Raw genomic sequence first — 17,273 nt, 5'->3', positions numbered from 1 at the left:
ATCTGCCGTTATCGTATCGTACAAGAGTATTTTCACTGCCCTAAAAATCCTCTGTGCTCCACCTGTCATCCCGCCCTCTCCACTAAACCCTGGCAATCTCTGATCTTTTTACTGTCTCCATAATTTTGCCTTTTCCAGAATGTCATATAATTGGAATCACACAGTATCTAGCTTTTCAGATTGGCTTCTTTCACTTATTAAAATGCATCTATGTTTTCACCATGTCTTTTCATAGAGCTCATTTCTTTTTAGCACAGAATAATATTCCGTTGTCTGGATAAGAGGGTTTTTAAAGTGATATTTTAGTAAGTAATGCTTTCAGTAATAACAGGTAATATTTGTCTAATACTTCCATGCCAGGTATTTACGTGACCTCATTTCATCTTCAGACGTCCCCGAAGAAAAGTGATTTAGGATTTCCAGGTGACAGATAAGGAATCTGACTTAGGCTCAAGGTACCTTCAGTCTCTTGGCAGATGCGTGGCAGACCAAGGTTTGATCTTTGCTTGAAGACCACTGCTCCTGTGCTCCTTCCCTCCCACCTGATCCAGCACTCAGCTGTGTCAGATGCCAACACAAAGATATTCATGGCATCATTCACTCGCCATGAGATCTTGCTGGATAATGAACTAGCGCCAAAGCAGGCATGTGCTGCTCTGTGGATGCACATTTCTTGCCTCTGTTTTCTCTTGTTCTCCTCTCAATACATCAGTTATTAATATCTTTACTCCATTCTTGAATCAGCTCTCTTCCAAGCACTTGAAATAGAATTCCAGGATGAAGGCTTGGGGTTGGCAAAAGAGCAACACTTAGTCCTGATAAACCATAGAAGGAAATAAAACACACTGATACGTGTGTTATTGGCATATCAGCATCTTGCCAAGGGCACTGTTTGGACTTTGGTGATGGCCTGGATGGGAGTGTCCTTTTGTCAACATCTGTGATCTTCAAACCGGCTCTAGGTCACAGGTTGGGAGAGGAAGCAAATTCCTCCCGTGAAAGGGAAAGTTTGGGTGACAGTCAAGCTTTCCTCTCTTGGCCCACGAGAGTGGGACCAGGGTGGGCCACCCCAAGGAGGACGCCTTGCTCAGCTGTTACCTCTGGTCATCCTTCTGGTTAAGGCAGTGGCCGGGGATGTAGCCTTTCTCACTGGAACTAGATTGTTTGCTTGGGGAGATGCTCAGCTCAGATTTGCTCCCAGGAAGTATTTAAGCAACCCCACCTTTCACAGCCTGTAGAAAGTGGTGAGACTGTGAAATATGGAAGGAACAGTGGCTTCAAAGCATGCAGAAAATTGAATGGGGGAAAAGTCTTTTGTGTACAGGGTGCCAAGAGATGGAGGAAGGAAGGTCCTTGGGGTGCAAACGTGGGTGGGCTGTAAAGGTGCCAGGAGGATGGGGTGTCTCTCAGCTCCTGCGATTAGCTGAGCAGATTTCAGAAGCAATTGTAGAGTCAGAGCTAAAGCACATACAGTGTAGAAGAAATCACTGCCACTCTGTAAGGCATTTGCTCCTAGCCTGCATTCACGAAGGGACCGGCCAGCTGCAGAGACATGCGCTTTTCCAACCTGCACAAGAAGCACCCTTGAAATGCAGGGCAGAAAGACAGCTGTGTTGACACACAAGTGGCTGTTGTCTTTTGCTGTTCTCAGCTCATGTCCCATTGAACTCAACTAAGAAGAGGTCATTTAATGTATTTATGTGTGTCTGTTTGTTTAAAATGGGCATTTTCAGCTCGTTTCTCAGAGTGGTTTCCATTTCTGTCTCATTTTAAAATTCTCTGACTTGGGAGCAATGCTGTTCGAATAGTTAAGTTTCTATACTAACAGACGCATAATCTACCATGTACTTTGCCCAGGAACAACATTTAGTGATCCAAGATTCATTACACACAGTTCACTTGAAGTGAACAGCTAATGATAGAAAAATGTTCTCCAAGGAGCTATTTATAACCCCTCCTAAGTAGGCAGAAGAGATGCATTTCCTGTATGGACAAGCATTATTTTCTCAGTAAGCTTTGTTACAAGGCTTTGGTGAGAAAGAGCTTTTCTCAATGGCTTGGTTCTAACACTTGCACTGACAGTGAACATGATTCTCTAATAAAGACAACCTCATTCAATGTTTTTAACATGTGCTATTGCATGTCTCTCTAGATTTCTTCCTTTCAAGGCAAAGGAGGGATTGCCCTGAAATGAAAGATGCTTTCATCATGGCAACGGGGCTTGACTGTATTTTTGCGTTCCAGAAGTTTCTAATTAAAGCCACTTTTCCTTTCTATGATACTAGCGAGGTTCAGATGGGGCAAAGTGTCTATGTCTGGGATTGACTGAGTACTAGGGCTTTTCTTTTTTTTTTTAAATTATTATTTATTTATTTATTTATTTTTGGCTGTGTTGGGTCTTCGTTTCTGTGCGAGGGCTTTCTCTAGTTGCGGCGAGCAGGGGCCACTCTTCATCGCGGTGCGCGGGCCTCTCACTGTCGCGGCCTCTCTTGTTGCGGAGCACAGGCTCCAGACGCGCAGGCTCAGTAATTGTGGCTCACGGGCCTAGTTGCTCCGCGGCATGTGGGATCTTCCCAGACCAGGGCTCGAACCCGTGTCCCCTGCATTGGCAGGCAGATTCTCAACCACTGCGCCACCAGGGAAGCCCTAGGGCTTTTCTTTAAAGAGTTTTCACTTGCGAATTTGAGATACCAGTGGGTGGCATTTTGTTTTCTTGGCCCTGAATGATTCAGACCAGTGGTTCTCAAAGTGTGTTCCTCGGGCCAATGGCATCAGCTTCACCTGGGAACTTGTTAGAAATACAAATTCTCAAGCCCCACCCAGATCTGCTGAATCAGAAACCCTGGCGATGGGCCCCAGCAAAGTGGGTCAAGAAGACTTTCAGGAGATTCTAATGTACATAACATTTGAGAACTACTGATGAAGACAGTTGGTGATGTCGCAGGTAGGGGACTGCTCCACAGTGATGTGGTTTGAGCTAAGTTTATTGCCGTTCCTGCGCTAGCCCCTGGGTTAAGAACGAGCAGGCATTCATTTATTCAATCTTCACAGTCACCCTCTGAGGATGGTTTTGTTATTACCCCCTTTGACAGATGACAGAATGGGATCTGGAGGGGTTACGTTACTGGCGCAGGGAACGGTGCCAGCAGGGAGCAGAGGCAGGATGGAGACGGGGGTCTTTCTGCTGCCCAAGCTGATGCTTTGACCACCCTGCACTTTTGCTGGCCATGGGCACACCTGGCCAGGTGACTGATAAGAATTCAATAAGCCCCCTTCCTCAATTCTTCTCCCTATTTTCCTGTTTCTTTATTCCTTCTCTTTCTCTCAGTATCTTCTAGTCGTGTCTTTGCTCTTGCCCTCACTCTCTCCCTCCCCCCCTCATCCTGTTCCACGGAAATGAACTGCTTGAAAATATTACACCCCATCTTTCACGTTGTTCTCATCCAGCTCTTCATGAGAGCCCAGTCCAGCCAAGTCTAAAGCTGAGCCAGTATCTGGTGACTTCAGGCTGTGCTGAGAGCCAGTTGGCTTGATTGTGGTCTTCAGAGAAAGTGAAGCTGGCAGGGAGGGATATTAAGTTAAAAGGCATATGACCCAGGGGGGTTTATTAAACACAGCAAGCTGTACCTATGCTGTACAAGGTGGGTTCCGTAGGCATTGTTTGAACTCACAGGGAGCTGGAGGTCTAAGGTCTAAGATACTGACCTAAGCCAACAAGTCAAGAAATAGACGTTCGTACTCTAAATTAACATGAAAATTAAAATGTGAGGATAGTGCACAGATGGCAAGTATAAAACATTAAAGAAATAGAACTGAGAGCTTAGAAATAAACCCTCACAATTATGGTCAATTGATTTCGACAAGGATGTCAAGATAATTCAATGGGGAAAGAATAGTCTTCTGTAACGAATCGTGCTAGGACAATAGATATCAATACGCAAAAGAATGAAGTTGGACCCCAACCTCACACTATATAAAACATTAACCTGAAATGGATCGAATGCATACATGTAAGAGTTAAAACTATAAAACTCTTAGAAGAAAACATAGGGGTAAATCTTCATGACCTTGGATTTGTCCAAGGATTCTTACATATGATACCAAAAGTACAAACAACTGAAGGCAGGGAAATAGACAAGTTGGACTTCATCAAAAGTAAAAACTTGGGACTTCCCTGGTGGCGCAGTGGTTAAGAATCCGCCTGCCAGTGCAGGGGACACGGGTTCGAGCCCTGGTCCGGGAAGATCCCACCTGCCGTGGAACAACTAAGCCCGTGCACCACAACTACTGAGCCAGTGCTCTAGAGCCCGCGAGCCACAACTACTGAGCCCACGTGCCACAACTACTGAAGCCCGTGTGCCTAGAGCCTGTGTCCTGCAACAAGAGAAGCCACCACAATGAGAAGCCCACGCATTGCAACGAAGAGTAGCCCCTGCTCACCACAACTAGAGAAAGCCCACGCTCAGCAACAAAGACCCAACGCAGCCAAAAATAAATAAATGAATAAATAAATTAAAAAAAAAAAAGTTAAAACTTGGGCTTTCCCTGGTGGCACGGTGGTTAAGAATCCATCTGCCAATGCAGGGGACACGGGTTCGAGCCCTGGTCCGGGAAGATCCCACATGCCGGGGAGCAACTAAGCCCGTGTGCCACATCTACTGAGCCTGCGCTCTAGAGCCCACGAGCCACAACTACTGAGCCCACGTGCCACAACTACTGAAGCCTGCATGCCTAGAGCCCGTGCTCCACAACGAGAAGCCACCGCAGTGAGAAGCCCGCGCACCGCAACAAAGAGTAGCCCCCGCTCGCTGCAACTAGAGGAAGCCCGCGCGCAGCAACAAAGACCCAACACAGCCAAAAATAAATAAATAAAATAAATAAATTTATTTTTTAAAAAAAGACTAATAACTGAGGATTTCATTTATAGGAAACTCCAAAACTGGCAAGTCTATAGAGTTGGAAAGTAGATTATAGTTGCCTACTGCTGGGGGCATTTAGGTTTGGGATGTGATGGATAAAGAGTATAGGGGTTTTTGGGTGATGAAATGTTCTAAAATTGATTGTGGTGATGACTGTATAACTCTGTGAATATACTAAAAACCACTGAGTTGTACCCGATAAGTGGGTTAATTGTACTGGATGTGAGTTCCATCTGCAGAAGAATGTTAACAGAAAAATGAAAGAAGTCCATTAAGGGTACCATATCTGCCCATCTCTTCCCATTTGAAGCCTCCTCCATTCGTGCAGCATCCTGCTTCTTTCACACCAAGGTCCTGACCTACCTCCTCCTCCCCACCGTGCCCCTCCCCCTTCCTTCTTCCTTCCCGTCTTCCTGCTGCCCCAGAAGTGAACAGGCTCCCAAGGCTCTCTCTTCAGCCTCTGGCTCTTTTCCTTCTTTCTTGGGAGAATCCAGTCCTGTGGTTCTTATTCCAAAGCCTTTCAAATCTTTCTCTCTGGTTCTGGGACAGCTCTCCTTCCATGTTGCCAACTGCCTGCCGATATTTCCATTTGGATGTCTCCCACTTCACTTGTCTAAAACCAGTTTGTTTTCTCCTTTTCCCTTTTCTCCCCACCCCAGCTCATTCTCCCAACTGCCCTAGTCCTATGAATGATGTGACTTTTCTTCCGCTTACCTGCGCTTGAAAGCTGAATTCTGCTTTTAAACGCTTCCTCTCTCGTCTGCTCTCGTCATTCTATAGCTGAGGCTGATAGAGGCTTGTCTCCTGGTGTTTCGTTCACTCCCCTCTTCCTTCCCATGCCCGTTATCTCTCTCTTCTGTGGTTCAGCCCTAAGTAGGGGGGCTCACTAGCATTCTAACTGGCCAGAAGTAACTACAGAATATGAACTGTGGAAGAAAAGGAACATAGTCGTGACCTAAGGAAGGGCTTCAAAACTCCGTGCCCTGAACTCCACGCAGGAGATTTTGTAAGAGAGTTGTACAAAAGAAGATGAAACCCAAGGGCCTGGAAAGAAACCCATGAACTAAGGAAGCAGGTCATCTCCGGGGAAATTGACACATAGGCCCCGGGGTATGGGTTTAGAGAGCCCGCGACAGGCCTCGTATTGAGCCAGTGGACACCGCTACAGCCAGGCCAGTGGTGGATGTACTAAAATATGTCTGTGCTCGTTGGTAAACAGCCACTGTCCTGAGCCCCCTGACTGCCCCCCCATCTCCCTGCTGCTCCCCCAGGACTGACTGAAACTCCCCACCACACAGTGATGATGAGAAACCCTGCTGGTGGCTGTGCTATCACATGGCTCTGACTCTATAACCACCTGGTCTCAACTTTGGTGCTTTTCCAGTGGCCCCCAAACCAAGTCCACACTCCTTGGCCTCCTCAGGACCCACCTTAATCCAACCACAGCCCAGCTCTCCAGTCTATTTTCCATTACTCCCTACACTGTATTCCACATATGTGACTTGTACTATCCCCACATCAAATTCTGCTTTTGCCTTTCCCTCCGTACTCTGCTGAAATTCTTTCCCTTTCCCAAGGTCTTGCTCATATGCTATCAAGAAGTCATCCGAGAGTCCTTTGGCCCGGTGTGAATTTTTCCTTCCTCATTGATTATTTTCAGGTAAATAAAAAAATAATATTTGTAAGCATACGTGTATATTTCATGCATGTTATTATATATGTATTTAATATATTTTTATTTTATGTGTATATATTTTTTAATATATATATATATATAATTGAATGTATTATTACATTCAATTTTTATAGCTCAGTACCTTCAAGTTGTTGTATCAATTAGGGTTATTTTGGATGTAGGAACAGAAACAGCTCTGCTTCCCCAAACTTGCATCTCCCCTGTATCCACCACACGGCCTCATGGCTGTGAGTCCTGTCTACTCTGTAGGCCGATGGCTCCCAGGTGGGTGACTCCAGGCTTATCTACCCCCTTTGCCTACTTGGCAAAGGAAAATTCCTGAATCCTAACTTAGGCAGCGGGAGGATGGCATCCAACAGATGCAGAATTCACAGCCTTTCCTGCTGCACCTCATACTTACATGTCTCGTCTTAAATTAAACCTCATGTACTTTGGGCTGTAAGCTGTACCCTGTCTGAGAGCGAAACATTTTATTTCAACAGCTTCTATTTTTTTTTTTTTTTTTTTTTTTTTTAAGTAGGGACTGTTCTAGCTCTCCTGAACTGGCTAGCAGATTCTGGATGTTTCTTGTAAAAATTAATGCTCTGTTGGAACAAGAGGGAAAAAAATCCCAACACTCTCTCGTGGGGTTCCCAGTGGACCAGAGCTCACATTTTATATCCCAGACACGGAGCTGAGGATTTTAGAGTTTGCTTAGGTTCAATGACCTGTTCCAGCATCTCAGGGTCAGAGGAGTCATGGATGACTTCCTCTCCTATGGAGCTCCCTGGTTAGTCCATGGCCTGGAGCGCTATACGCATGGTTATTGGTTTTTGGAGGAGACCTAGAGACTGTTTTAAGAACTCCTGAGTTCTTTCTACGTGCCAGGTGTTAGGATATTCTCCCTGAATATTCCTCCTACCTCTTGCGGTAGGCATTTCTCCTTTTGTTGACAAGAAACTGAGGCTCGGGGAGGTGAAGTCACTTCCCAGTCTAACCCCCGCGTACGCAGGAGACCAGGAGGCATCAGGAGCTGTACGTGACTTACGCGCTCAGCCTCCCTGAGTTCTGGTCCCTGATTCCCTGGGGGACAGCATCCCACCCCCAGGCTGCTCATCCACTGTCTTCCTCTCTCCTCCTGGAGCCCCTGGGACTGGGGCCTTGGTGGCATCAGCTCAATTGACCCTCTCAGCCCGAGAACCTCCACAGAGCATCGACCCGCTTATTTGTCTCCAGGGAGGTTCGTTTTCCTTGTAAGAGGAGCTAGGGTCCAGCCACGGTCCCTCCATGTCTGGTTCCACCCAGGTCGCCCCCAGAATCATTTGGTGAGATAGGGGCTGTCCTGGTTCAGGGCTGCTAACGCTGGGATTTTGGCAGACGCAGATCAAGAACTTTTGGAAATGGTGTTGAAATCAAATGAAGGAACTGAGAACTCCCTGAAGCAGCACCAAAATCCTGCTTTCATTATTGAGCCAAAGAGAAGCAAGTGGGGGTGAGGTAGAGCAAAGGGGCACAAGAGGCCGCTTGAGGCGTGTCATGTCAGATCTAAAAGCGGGCACTGAGGCCATGGGGCGTCCCGTTTAAGGCAGGCCCTGTTTTCTACCCGAGGAGAAGCTTCTGCAGTAAAGGAATGCTTGTAACATTGGTTAACTATTCTATTACCTTTCTCAGGTAACGTAAAGTGTTATCAACAGTCCAGCGTTCAGCTGTGCAGGTCGTGCACTGCACAACTCAGGGCCTGTAGTCACACAGACTACTGATTCATGAAAAATGCACTTGAACTCAGGAAGCCCTTAGGGAGATGATGCAAATGATGGCAAGTGGGTAACTCTGCAAGAGGATGTGGGAGGGGGGTGATATATGTTGCAGGAGGGGACAAATAGAGCCCGTGGCAAGATCAAGGGCTTTAGAAGCAGACCAGGTCCCATTGTCACCATACCAGCACTTAGTAGCTGGCTCACCAGGCAGGTTACTTAACTTCTCTGAGTCTGTAAAAAGGATGATGGGAGGTTCTTCCTTGACCCTCTGTGCCCAGGGGGCCTATTGGCTAGTTGTCAGGCCTGTGGCTTCCTGCATCCTTCTCCTCCTCCTTAGCCAGGAAGGGGGACAAATTGGGGGTCAGTGACCCAGCTAAAAGATCCCTTACCACCCAAATCCAAATGCAAAGGGCTTCAGGCAGGTACAAATGTTATATATATATATAAAATATATATTATATATATACACACACACATATATATTATGGTAAAATATGCATAACATAAAATATACCATTTTAACCATTTTTAAATGTACAGTTTCAGTGGCATTAAATACATTCACATTGTACAACCATCACCACCATCCATCTCCAGAACCTGTTTCATCTTCTCAAACTGAAACTCTGTCCCCATTAAACAAGAGCTATTGGGGTTCCCCCCAAACCCCTGGAAACCACCATTCTGCATTCTGCTCTGTGGATCTGGTGGTTCTAAGGATCTCACATAAGTGAAAACATACAGTATTTGTCCTTTCGTAACAGGCTTATTTCACTTAGCGTAACATCTTCATGGTTCATCCAAGTTGTAGCCTGTGTCAGAATTTCCTTCCTTTTCAAGGCTGAATAATAGTCCATTGTATGGATAGACCACATTTTATTTATCTGTTCATCACTGACGGACACTTGGGTTGCTTCCACCTTTTGGCTTTGTGAATAATGTTGCTATCAACATGGGGGTACAAATATCTCTTAGAGACTTTTTTTCACTTCTTTTGCATATAGACCCAGAAGTGGAATTGCAGATCATTAGGTAATTCTAGGATTAATTTTTTGAGGAACTGCCATACTGTTCCCACAGCCACTGCACCACTTTACATTCCCACCAGCATTGCACAAGGCTTCCAATTTCTCCACATTCTCATCAGTGCTTATTACTGTTATTAAATAATAGCCATCCCAGTGGGTGTTGCACATATATTTTTAAAATTAATGCCAAACACCTCCGAGTTGCCTTATTTCTGTGTGGCAGCCTCCTGAGATTGCTGTGGGCAGAGAGATGGAAATTCCCCCATCTCCTCAGAAGTGATGGGGCCAGAGGAGTCACTGCTGGTCCATCACCAAGGTGTACAGGTGACAGCCTGTCCTGAAGGCAGGGCACAGGTGCCGGTGGCGAGAGGAAACACAAAATAGGGTTGGATGTTTCTCCTGACTGAGGCATCAAGAGGAGCTCCGAGGAGCGAATGGCCTCCAGCTCCTACCCCAGAAGACAACGGCTTCATCCTGTTCATGTGTGTTTACTAGCCCCGTAACAGCAACAAGTGTTTTCAAATTTTTTTTTTTTTTTTTGGTCTGGGCATATTTTAATACCCTACTTCCTAGAATAAGATTGTTTCTTCCTCCTTCCTTCCCCTACCCTCCTCTTCTTTAATTTTTTTTCATCAAATGCTTTCTGAATTCTCGCCAGAAAGAAAGAAAGGGATGAAGAGCAGCCTGTATCCAGCTCAGAGAATCCTTGTGCACCGTGGTTAAGGAATCACAGACTTAGGACATCAGAGGTTTGGGCGGTGTGCAAGCCCGGGATGCCCGGCCCCAAGAAGAGGCATTTGGGGGTGAATTGCGGCCCAGGCTCTGTTCTTGGCTCCAAGCCCAGCATCCCCAGCTGGTACCTGGAGTTGGGACGCTGGCTCTTGGGACACGACTTTGCCATCAGATGTCAATTATCTGCCGTCTGTTCTGACCTACCAGCTGCAGAACTTTTCCACTCAGAACCCCGCTCTGGGCCCTCTCCCGTCTTTGTTCCCCAGATTGCCCCAACAATCTTCTCTCCCTGCTGCGTTTGTAGCCCCATGGGGGAAAGAACAGGGAAATTTCGCACATTTTCACTGGAATAGAACTGAAACGGCGAACAATGCAAGAACCAGGAGGGGCAGAATGCCCGTCCCCGCAGCAGCCACGGGCTGTCACAGCCACGTTCCCCCCCAACCCCCGAGAACCCCGGAACACACCCCCAACCCTGGGCTCTGGGGCTCTCGGGGGACTGGCGTGTGTGCCTTCATTCCCCAGCCTCTCCCCGCAGTGAGCCTCTCTCTTCTGATGGATGCCCCATTAGGCAATTATTAAGTATCACACCTTGCCCCTTAACCTACGACTGTTGCAAAGATAGATCCAAGTAACCTGCAGTGCACTGGTGCCATAGAAAGAAAATGAGGCCAATTTAAAGAAATGAGGCTTGACTTAAATCTTGACACGCACCCACACAACTGCCTGCACCTCCCACTCCCTAACAGTCGCATCTGGGAGAAGGTTACCGAAACTGCTGGGAAATTATAGTTATCCAGCCCCTTGATGTGTGGGCCCTGGACTACCCACTAAGGCTTCTGGAATAAAGAAGTAATGCCTCCATCTGAGCGCCTGAATCCACAGGAACGGGCCTGTGTGGGCATAGGAGCTGGGCCTGGGCTCTTGAGCGGAATTTATATCCTTCATCTGCAATCAGCCCATTCTGAGAACAAGAAGAGTTCACTCCGTCGTTAATGGGAATGCTATTCTCACCCTGATGGGAGGAAAAATGCCCATAAACATGTTTAATGGATTTTTTTGATGCTTGAACATATTGCAGTGATTTCCTGCTTCCAAAAAGGACACGTTGATAACTTTTCCATATGGTAATTTTCTGTTATGATGGTTAGTGGCGAGGCCATTTTTAATATTAAATTCCGAACGGTCAGCAGAATTTCGTCCAGTTTTCAATCGGTAAGACCCGTTAAGTTTTCAGAGAGGAAGTCGTTATTTCTTCTCTGTTTATTCATAGTGAATAGATATCTCTGTCTGAGTCATCTCATCTTTTCACACGTGGCATCAGGTTCATCAAAGACTGAGGGTTACAGATGCAGAGGCTCCCTAATGGGCATGTCATTCTCACGGTTCAGAGACGCAGACACTAAGTTTACTCAGGTTACCTTTTCCAATAACACTCTGTGCGTCAGCGTTGCCAGGGTAGATGCAGCCAGGCCAAGGATAGAACCCTTTTTTCCATGCAGAGATGGATCTAACGCAAGCAAGGCTCCCTTCCCCACCCGACAGCAGGCTGTCTCACACAACTTAAAATATTCAAAATGCCTTTTTCCCAAAAATATCAAAGAAGACTCTTTCAAAACTTACTTAATATCACTTGTTTTCCCTCCTGTGGTTGGTATTGACAGCAGAAGAAATTATGTTCATGTACTTAATAGAAATAAGGCAGATGATCGTAAAGATGATATTAGCTCTGGAAATGATGCAAATTTGGATGTCTGACATGAGAGCCTAAATGATTTGCAACTCTCTCCAATTAGAATTGTGAATTCTCTTTTATAAAAGGCAAGTTACAGGTCTAGCCTGAATGACCCCCTAATATAAAAGGTAAATGAAAACCAGTCTTTTCAGATGCTATTTTGTGCAACCCTTCACTTTTGTGACTTCTTTCTTTCCCACTTGCTTCTGTGAATTAAACTATTTTCAACTTGCCGGCTGAGGCAAATGATGCTTTTTTGAAGTCTTGGTTTGATTTACAGTAAGTCCCCTACATACGAACCTTCAAGTTGTGAACTTTCAAAGATGCGAACGTGCATTCACATGTCCAATCATGTAAGTTAGTTCACATGTCTGGCGTACGTTGTCACGTGCGTGCATCCTCTACAAGAGGCTGGGTTGTGCTTTTGTGTACTGTACAGTACTGTACAGAGTACAGTAGTACAGTATCTATTTCTTGCCTGTTCACTCAATGCCACTCCCTGTATGCCAGCTGTTGTACTGTACTACTGTACTTTTCAAGGTACTCTACTGTGAGATTAAAAATAGTTTTTTTTTAATTTTTTGTGTTTGTTTTTTATGTATTATTCGTGTGAAAAGTATTATAAACCTATTACAGTACAGTACTATATAGCTGATTGCGTTAGTTGTGTACCTAGCTAACTTTGTTGGACTTACAAACAAATTGGACTTACCAACGCACTCTCGGAACGGAACTCATTCGTACGTAGGGGACTTACTGTATTTACACTGGGCACTAGACATGTCATAATATATCAATCTGCTGATGCCAGGTTATTTTTTTTTTTTAAAGAAAATCACAAGCAAGAGCTTCCCTGGCACACTGAAGCATATGTTTTATCTCAGGGGTCTGCAAAATGTAATTGACTGTATTGGTCCACACTCTTAGTTGCAGATAACAGAATCCGCTCTGAGTGGAAGGAGAGTTATGCAGGGGTAAAGGTAGCCTTCAGAATCACTGGGAAGGATGAAAAAATGCTGTGCAATAAACTAACAGGAATAATATTTAAAATCATACACAGAACAGGCTGCCAAGGAAGCTGATGCTTCTTTCCTGACCAGGAAGATGCTGCCTCGGCTGCTGGGCCCAGCACCCTGTCACTTTTGCCTCGTTTGGTGCTTACAGGCACCTGTGCCCTCTCTCCGCGTAACTCTTTTCAGAATCCAGTTGCCTGGGTCTCCATCTGATCCTTAAGTCCCAAGTCTTAGCCTGAACCCTAGTTGCCAAGAAGTCTGGGCAATGTAAACTTTCCAGCTCCTTCCGTGCTGGAAGGCACATTCGAACGAGACAGGAATGGAGTTTGAAGTCAGCTCAGAGTCGCTACCACGTGTGAAACAGACCACCATGTGGTGAGGAGGGGGAGGAACCAAAAGAAACAACTTGCAGCTCAGTTGGCCAGCTCACAGCCCCTGGCTTAGGGAGTTTGGTATAAACTAGTTGGTGGAGAAGCTGGCATTGGTCCCTGGTCCTGGCACCCTGAAGGAGTCTAACTAGTGGTGCCTACCGGCCACCTGGCACCCCTCCGGGCCCACTTCCCAAGCAAAGCTGCAGGAAGGCCAGAGGATGGCTTCAGCGCCTGAGGCTTCTGTCTGGAGAGCACTCTTCCCACCCCCAAAGGATCTGGGGGCTTCTGGAATGCACCCCCCTCACCTTCTCTGCCTCCTCTGTGCCCAGGCCTCCCCCGGGGTGGCCCTGGCTCTGGGAAGATGGCAGCTGCTTCTACTCCAAGCTGCACCCCTGTGGGTGCTACCTCAGGGTCTCAAGTGCAATGTACAAGGTCAGACTTGTTTGTTTCCGCGTGCAGCTTGAGAAAGCCACGTTGTGATGGTACAGCTACTCCTTTTATGTTTTCTTTGCTTATTTCTTCTTACTTGGCTTTCATAAAAATCCCAAGGTTTTAAGAGAATTATGGATCTATTTGAAAGAGGCAAGTAATAGCAATGACATCATTAGATTTTTACTATGCTTGTGCTTCTGTAATACATATATGTAACCATCCTGTGGGCTAGGTTGAATTATCCTCAATTTATAGATGGGAAAACTGAAGTTCAGAGAGGTTAAGTGACTTGCTTAAAGTAACACAGCACCTCTGGTCTGGTGACTCTCAAGGAAGAGGTTCTTTATCCACATATCTTACTCTTTTGGCATAAAGATACGAACAAGAGTAGATGGAGGCGGGAGGTTTGGTATTGGGGTGAGTGTTGTGTGTGTGTGTGAAGTGCTCACGCAGATTTTATGAATTTTTACATAAATGTATATATGTCACCTACAGTGCATGGCAGGTAGGATGTTGTATTTTTCAATTGAGATCTTACAGCTTGGCAGTTTATACCATAGTTATCCCCTGTTCTACCTTAACAAAGCCAGGGTAGCGGGGGGAATCAGGCCAGGATGGGACACATGCTTTTTATTTGCCACATGGGGCTGATTGGCAAGATGCCTGTAGAGAGTTGATGGTCCAGGGAACTAGAAAACGCTGATCAGCCCCCCACGAGGTCAGACACTAGGAAGCATCTGTCTACAGGAATGAATATTCCCTGCCTTTGCCTACACCAACCCTGGGCTGGCATTTCTGTTTGTCACCTCATGGAATGGGTGAATGAAATGAAGAAGGGGACGGCGAGGTTGGCCCAAGGCCCTTCGGTGAGTGGGTAGCCCCGGTGGATCTCCCTGGTCCTGCGTGGACCCAGAGGGGCAGACTTCAGCCTGGGTTCCAGAGAAGGGCTGGTCCCTGGAGAAAGGGGGCAGAGTCGGAAGGGAAGGCTCAGCAGGCATGTTGGGAGGCTGTGGAGCGGACCATGGGGAGGCTGACGCTTGGCAAAGTTCACTCGCTCATGCAGCATCCTTCTGTACCACGTGCCAGTGACACACAGGACACCCTGCTGCCCCCTGCATCACACCCATAGCCAACTATTCCTGCTTTGGAGGAGCTTCTACTAATTAACAGATGGATAACAACAACGCTAATAAATAACAAGTCCACGTGTGTAACATTCTATACCTACAAAGCATTTTCACCTGTAGTACTTGGTTTCTTAGGCACAATTTCCCAAGGCAGGAGGAGTGGGCCGGTGATCATTTCCTAGGGAGAATCTCTAAGGCTCAGAAGAGTTAGACTCAAACATATTCTTCCTGCCCTGCATACCAACACTCTTTATTTTAATAATGATGGTTTCGAGCCAGAAGTAGACTGTATTAATGGGAGGGAGAGGAAAACAGTGAAAGCAGTGTAGGTGAGATATAAGGTTTTATTTCCCCGGCAGTGACCAGCAGTTCCCTCCCCCTGACACGGCACCCAGCACCCCTTCCTGGCCCACTTCAGGTGAGGCCTGCGGCTCTCCTAAGTCTCCGTGCCCAGCAGCTGTGGCTTCCCTGTGTCGTGTCCCTCCCCCGACCCTCCTGCAAAAATTCTCTGCTGGCTTTCTGCTCGCCGCTGGTCCTCTGTGTGTGGCCTCAGGAGGAAGCCACGGCACTGAGCCACGGGGGAGGGATGACACATCCCAGTGAGACAGGCTGGGACCTGGGACCCTTTGCTGCAGTGCTTGTCCCTGGACAAAGGTCTCCTCCAGCAACAGAATACAAAGACACCATAAGGGACTAAAGTAACTGGGGAACATTATGGACAACAAGATACAAAAAGACCAAAAACCCAACTGCCACTTCTGAGGAGCTGGAAGCAAAAGCAGGGCCCCGCGCATGATCCCTGCACACGGCACCACCAAGGGGTGGGCAGACCACATAAGCCCCCACTCCGGCCTGACCCCTGGACACACCCCTACCCTCACCCCACTTAAGGAATCAGCTTGTCCCCCATCAGAAAGTGAGCAAGGGCAACTGTTACTTGTTTCCACTCCCTCTTCTGTAGCAGAGACCTCAATCAAGCCTTGCCTGAATTTCTTGTCTGGCCTCTGGTCGGTTTCTGTTGATTAAGGAGGCCAAGAACCGTGGCCGGTAACACCAGGCTCTGAGGCACCTGGGAGGGTAGGTCAGAGGAAGGTCACGTTCAGGCCACACGCCTGTGCAAAATACAGTTTCCTGGGCCTGTGGCATGGACCTGAACCCCTGCTGATCGAAGGTGGAAAGTGAGGGTGAATCTTTCCCCCCCACCAAGAAAAGGGGGCACAAGAGACTCTCACCTCTGTGTTAGGTATCCAGGGAATGACTGAGGTTGACAATTCCCCTGATGCTCCAAGATAGGAGGCAAAATTCGACAACAGTCAGGAAAATGGCAGGTGCCGGGTGCAGCCTGCAAAGTCAGGTGGGGTTTGGAGAGTAGGGTGGGGAGTGTTGAAGTATTTAAAAATCCCTTGACGTTGTATTTTACATTTAGAGACGCTCAGAAAATAGCAACATCTGTATTCATTTCCTAGAGCTGAAGTAATAAATGACCACAAACTGGGTGGCTTAAAAAAACAGAAATCTATCGTCCTCTGGTTCTGGAGGCCAGAGGTCCAAAGTCAAGCTGTCAGCAGGGCCACGCTCCCTCTGATGGCTCTGGTGGAGGATCCTTCCTTGCCTCTTCCTAACTTCTGCTGGAGTGTTCTTTGTTTGCAGAGGCATCACTGCAATCTCTGCCTCTCTGGTCACATGGCATTTTCCCCGTGTGTCTCTGTGTCCAAATCTCTCTCTCTTCTCTTATAAAGACACCAGCCACTGGATTAGGCCCATCCTAATCCAGTATGACCTCGTTTTAACTTGATTCCATCTGCAAAGACCGCCTTTCCAAATAAGGTCACATTCACAGGTCCTGGGGGTTAGGATGTCAACATATCTTTTTAGGGGGACACAGTTCAACATAAAGTTTTGTGAGTGTCCAAGCACAGTGATGAACGCAAAGGGGCAGTTTCAAACGTGGGAAATCAGACTGGAGATTTTAGTGAATAAAAGGATGAGAGGTATTAGCCGCAGACAAGAAAAAGAAAACATACGCTGTGAGTTCATTTTAAGTTCAGGGATGAGTGATGATGAATCAAAACATGAATACATTATGTTTTAGGACTTCTCACAGTTGCCTAAAGAGTGTCTCAAGAATCTTGACATCTATAGCAATATGATTATTAACGCAGACAGGTAAACATAGTCTCGTAAAAAATAATTTGCTAGCAAGACAGTCCTTATCGCTTGACACTGAACGGAAAAAACAACGGAGGAAAATCTATCACTCCTGATGGTGAAAAGGGCATTTAATCTGATTGAAAGTCCTGTGTTTCAAACTGCTTACTTGGCTAAACACAGCACTTTCATTCACTAGATTATATATTCAGCTTCCTTAAAAGTAAGATACAGAAACTTTAGCAGCATCCAAATAAGTGAAGTGCTTTTCCATTTAAGTGACTTATTTTATCATTTCCATTTAATTGAAAGCAAATTGCCTTCTTCAATAGAGAC

The sequence above is a fragment of the Eubalaena glacialis genome, chromosome 14, assembly GCF_028564815.1.
Source record: "Eubalaena glacialis isolate mEubGla1 chromosome 14, mEubGla1.1.hap2.+ XY, whole genome shotgun sequence".
Classification (NCBI taxonomy): domain Eukaryota; kingdom Metazoa; phylum Chordata; class Mammalia; order Artiodactyla; family Balaenidae; genus Eubalaena; species Eubalaena glacialis.
This window is presented reverse-complemented; position numbering follows the sequence as displayed.